This window comes from Triticum aestivum, chromosome 2D (genome assembly GCF_018294505.1).
Source record: "Triticum aestivum cultivar Chinese Spring chromosome 2D, IWGSC CS RefSeq v2.1, whole genome shotgun sequence".
Classification (NCBI taxonomy): domain Eukaryota; kingdom Viridiplantae; phylum Streptophyta; class Magnoliopsida; order Poales; family Poaceae; genus Triticum; species Triticum aestivum.
Window position 1 is genome coordinate 543645027 of NC_057799.1, and position 6351 is coordinate 543651377.

Genomic DNA, 6351 nt, shown 5'->3' on the forward strand with positions numbered 1-6351 from the left:
CTGGTAGCAGCAGTGTGTGACATGACATGGCTTATTGGCTTGGGTACAGCAAAGTCCCAAGCCAGGGGCATGGCTCCTACAACATCTACATGCATCATGGCTTTGCTTTCCTTCCGCCATTGGAGGCAGGCTGGCTGGCTAGATAGGTCGCTGGCGCCATGTTCTCTCACAGTGCTCGCGCCTTTTCCTCTTTACCTGTCTGTCGCCGGCCCTCCAATCATGCCCTCCCTCAACCGTCCTGCGATGCTAGAATGTGAAACGCCAAAAGGATTTCAAATAATCTCGGCCCCCTCCCTCCCTCCCTGGACGGGCCATGATTTGGCTCCTGTCCTCCTCGCTCCTGCTTTCTCAAGATAACTGATAATACAATCAAGTGGGAGTACTTAACGGCCCTAAGCTGTACTGGCAGTACCACACTGACGCGCTTCGAGGCCACACCCGTGTGTCGTTTCCTACTACTAGTGGTCTGTCTGACCGATGCATAATGCATACACTGGTCTCCGGTGTTCACAACTTCACAGACCCCAATAGATGCACATTTGGCAAAGGTCTACAACCACGCTTAAACTATCTGTCCGAGCATGGCTATGGGCGCTTCACCAACCAAGCTAGCCGGTGACCTAGTAGGAGCCTCAATACAAGTCACAATTTTTCAAGATTTTAAATGTGTCTAGTTGAATATTTAGACTCCATATGCCTATGTAATCAATGTAATCCACCCATCCGTCCATCCTACCATCTATCTGTCTCTCTCTCTGGGTCGCATGTGCCGGAGACCCATTGTGCCTTGTTTTTGTAGGGGATAGACAGATAGCCGTCCCATTGAATACTCTCACCTGCAGCTGTTTGGTTTCAGGTAGACTGGCTGGCTGAGCTGCTACCATTTCCTTCCAACCAACGCTCCGACATCCAGTCTACCAGTAGTTGATATCTTCTCCTTTTCAAAGAGTTTACAAAACATCTCGAATTTTTGCTCCCACCATATATGCTTTTCCAGTGCTTATTTACAAATTCCCGGCCAGAAATTCTACTACGTTTATCTAAGACGGCCAAGGGCGAAGAAGAGAAGTGCACATGAACTTGAGAAAACAATAATTTTGGTGAAGTCTGAACATGTGCCTCTCAGTCTCATGCACTCTTCCGAGGTCTCAAACCAAATCGACAATCGTCGTCTGGCATTGCTCCCCCCTAATCTCATGATCGATCTCGTCTGTCGTTTTCCCGAGGTACTAGCCATCAAAATATTTGACACTAGCTAGGGAATCACTGCATGTGAGGCTGGCGCTCCGTGTCCTAAGCTGAATCATGCAGGCTTGTTAGATTAACCGCACCCAACTCTGTTTGTAACCATGGTAGTAGTTTTTATAAAGGACAACTTTGACTCTACCATGTGTCGCACACTGATTGCGCATCATTAACCAAGTGATGTGATGTGACGGTCATAGGCTCCATAGATATTCTAGCATATGAATTGTCGGTGCATGATTCAATACTGCTGGACGATGATGAAAACGTGTGATTCCTTTTCAACAACTGTCCAACCCCTAGCATGGCCAGCTACTACATGTGTAAGAATATTCAAAGATATTTGAGGGAAAAAAAGCAAATGTTCAGTGTTATTTAAACACATATGAACCACTAAAACTTTGTTGGTGTGTTGCTCATTTGTTCATGTATGTCTTTTTTTTTGCGAGGATTTGTTCTTGTATGTTTTTCAAGTTGACTGTAGCTTCTCGTGTTTCATTGTTTTTCCTCTGAATTCTCTTGTGTAGGGGAGATGTCACTATCACTGTTTGATCCACATAATTTAAGGTAAGCCATTTGATTTATCTTTTGTCTTTTCATCACCAAGGCAAGCTATAACAAATTTGTGCTCTGTTTGATTGGGGGTAAATAAATGACTTAGTGTCTCACCACTCATTGTAATTAAAACATGCGAATGATTCTTGATGATTACTCTGAAGCGGTACACTCAAGCAACTTCTCCCAAAAAATAGATAATTAATTGATGTCAAAACATTTTATTCCCTAACTATGACATCATGATTGATTTCTATTTTATAGTTTTTTCTCAAACTAAAAACCTAAATCCACATGTTAGAACAACACGACAGTTGACTGGACGCAAAACCCGATGGCGTACTCATTACTCGTTAGAGACGTAAAAAGTAGTGTTCAAATCCCTTAAATTTCATCAAATTTAGTAAAACTGTAATAAATAGTGTATTATGATCCTAGTTTTTTCATGGTAATACGCGACTCATTCATATAATAAGATCACGGCAGAAGCCACATCGCGGGAGGATCTAGAGTAATATTATTCACCGCCGCATCACCCATGTCGGGGTCAAGTCGTCGAATGGTAGAAAATCTAAACCACCAAGGCCCTAACCCTACAAATACATAGACGTGTGAGATCTGGCGATCCCCCTCAGCATCGACGAGCGAGAGGTCACCAGCGAAGGGGAGACACCGAAGGCTGGTTGCACTAGGCAAGATTTGGATCACCTTCCTCTTCTCCTGCGCCGTAGTGGATACTCCCATGCCAAATACCGGCCTAAGATGTGTGTCTAGTTGGCTACCATGTCATAATGACACATAGAACCACATTGCTAGTCTTGGGAAATAAAAAACATGATAAAATAAAGCAAATCACAAGATTGTAACTAATAAAGAGGGAAAGCTGAAATTTTCTTAAAAATAGATTTGGACCCTCAAATTTTCCATTTTGAAGTGCAAGCTAGATTTTTTTGTGTGAAAAAGCTAGACTAACAACATCAGCAAATCAACCACGTGCATGTGGCTTTTAATTAGCAAGGCCCCAAAATTTAAGATGCATCAAGTACACCAAATTAATTTGTGTGTGCTCGTTTCATTTCTATTTACTCCGCGTTAAGAATTGTCTGAAATTACTATATAAACTCGGACCAAATTTATATTAAAAAATATCAATATCTACAATACTAAACTTATACAATACTAAAGATTAATTTCATGATGCATGTAATGTATCGATTTCGTATTACGAATAGCGATATATATTCTATAAAGTTGGTCAAACTTTACGAAGTTTGACTTTTGACAAATCTCACATGCAAAGTAAAAAGAAACCGAGGGAGCACTATGTGGCTTCACAAAATCTGACCATGAAACGGTAACTGAGGTCAAGTGGCCCGAATTATGAGAGTGAAATTCAGAATCCGGCATGCGTGCCGATCGTGGGAATTCGGGTAGCTACAGTACACGCGAATTATTGGGTGTAGTACAGAAGTACAGGTCTACGATACAGAGAGGCTCATCCGGATAGTGCAGTGCCCCCATGCATGTGGCATGTCTTCGATTGATCAAACCAATTTTCTTTTTTCTGTGTGTGCCTACCCTCCACGTCCCCTCTCAAATTAAAATGTAGTTGAAACTCAAGAAAACTAAGCATGCAATGCATTACATATGTATAAATAATTAGAGCTATTTTAGTCCGTGCCATACATATGCACGCACCGGTTTGTGGAATGGACGGACCTCTCTGCCATGCCACCCCTGGTCAAAATCTTTTGGCACGTGCTAGCATGTTTGGAGGCTCCAGGTTCTAGCTGGATTCATGGCCAGAACTTTCTCCTTTTTCGACGAGAACTATTGGGATCTGGATATCTTTTTTGCAGGAAGAAATATATGCAGCCAGATTCGGTTGAAAAGGATACAATGAGCATGGGTGAGTGGCAACGAACATGATCTATTTGCCGGTGTGTTTCCGCGTGTGCGTGATTTGCGGTTGCTCCGTGCATCCTAGCCATGTAAAGACTAGGCATGTGCTTGTTATGTTATGTATCTTATTGATGCTTCATTTTAAGACAATAAAATCTACCCTCTGTCGAAAAAATGAGTGGTGAAGGTTGTTTAAGGACACCTCGATCAGCTCAAATGCGATGGAAGAACCGTACACTGAGCAAAGGCAATACCACATGACACATAGATGCATGCATGTATGCACCTGCATGTGAATGGAAACTAACGAAGAAGAAAGGTCGGCAGGAGCCAGGACTACAGGAGTGGTCTCTCTCTCCATTTCTTTCATCAAATTCTCTAATCTCTACATGTGATACTCCTACCGTCCACCGACTGCTACTGCGTACGTATCATACATGTATGGTTCACAAGGATGATGGCGTACTGCATGCTTCCAGAAAAACTTGTGCTTTAATTAGTTGGATCGGTTGGCGCTCAAAGAGAAAACTAGCGCTACGTACCACCTCATTTCTTCTTTATGATTAACGTACACAACATGCAACGTCCGACGTACGTACACGGCTGGCTGGCTGGCTATCATGACGTCGTAAAGAACAACAGAAGCACTCCGACGGACGGCCGATCCAAACAAGGCGAGAGATCTCTCGTGAATCATCATTATCACTCCACCACGATCTGTACGTAGTACGTGCCTATGCTAATCCTATCCTGACCAGTTTGCATGCATGATTGCATGTGGAGCGAAATCTCATGGAAAACAAAGCCCGTTGCTTGTCTTAATTAAGAAGCTAGCTTAGCTAGGCAAAGACAAACTTTAGAAATCAGGCCATACGTTTGTATCATCTCATGCTGTGCGCGTTGGATGATGGGAGACGATGATGCCAAATTAGGTGGCACCAACCGTAACCAGGGCCATGCATCCATGAGAGGGCGATGGCGGGGCCCCACACGCCCCCCCCCCTAGCCATGTGCATGGGCTTGAACTTGAACCCCCGCTCCAACGGCAGTTTGGAACGACCGTCCAATTTGGATCCACTTTTAAGTGCCCATTTATGTATGGTCGGTCGACCAAATGCGTCCTCTTGCCTAAATGGTTGTACTATCTCCATGAATACACTTGATTAAACCAGCTTTTATGTTGTAGAAACTATTTTTCGTATGTATTAGTCAAATACGGAGTAGAAGCAAAACCATGTGTACTTAGGAAATGCAACACAACACCAGCTGCTTGCAAGAGGCGAATGAAGCAAAAGAAGGGCGGAATTGTGGGACGTGTAATATAATAGAGAATGTACATTAGGATATATGTGGCTGGTTCACAAATTTGATTTCATTGCCAAATTTTGCCATCATATTTCCCGATTAATATATGATCTTAGCTCTAACTCCCTCCGGTCCTTTTTACTTCGCATGTAAGATTTGTCTGAAGTCCAACTTCGTAAAATTTGATCATATTTATATGGAAAAATATTAACATATACAATACTAAAGTTCTACAATGTTAAATTTAATTTCATGATGCATCTAATGATATTGATTTCGTATTATGAATGTTGGTATTTTTTCTATAAAGTTGATCAAACTTTGCGAAATTTGATTCAGACAAACCTTATATGCAAGTAAAAAGGACCAGAGGGAGTACTTGGTTAACTGCTAAAAATTTTGGTTGTTGACAAAAATGTATCAAATGAATCCCAGGTAAACCTAGGCATTTCTCGGACCGGGCCGGGTTTCGGGCTGGGCCTATCAAAGCCCGACTTGCAAAGTCAAGGCCCGAGCCCGACCAAAAAACGTATATGTAGGCCCGAGCCCGGCCCGAAGGGACTAAAAAGATCAAGTCCAGGCTGCGCCGGGCCGAGCCTCCGTGTAAACTGCCTAATTTCCCAAGCCCGAGCCCGGTCCGACACACACAACGGGACGAATTTTCAGGCCCGAGCCCGGCCCGACCAATAAGCCTGACCCGGCCTGGCCCGGCTTTTTTGGGCCGGGTTCGGGCTGGGTCATCGGGCCGGGCTGCCCATGCCCAGGTCTAATCCCAGGGCTCAAACTTTTTTCTAAAAAAGTTTTGGGTGCTTAATATTTGTCCATCCACTTCACATAATGTTAACAAATCTTACCAAATTTCCGAACAACAAGTAGTCAAGGCATCACTAGCTTTCTAAAATGCAGACATTCTTTTGTTGAGCCAATAGTTGATCTAGCCCCAGTGGAAAATTAGAGAGATTATCGTATTGCACTGTATACATGAATGAGATGATATAGTAGTACTACGAGTAACATTGTGTGAATAACTTGAAGGTGTTGCAACTATCACGATAGGACAAACCGTTCGAGGAAACCACGAGAAGGTAGTATAGCTACATCTGAAACAACGAGCTACATCAACTCTACACTACTACACCCCGACCTCTATTAAGGCCCCCAAATCGCACACAACAACAAAAAAATATTTGTGAAAGAGGCATCAGAGACACTTCAAAAATGGAACCGTTTGCAGAAATAATAATTGTGTGCCATCGATGGGCCGTCACGCACGACCTAAAAAGTTAAACTATATGCGATACGCTAAGGACGAGTAGAAAGGAGAACTCGTTTGTGAAGCTGTTT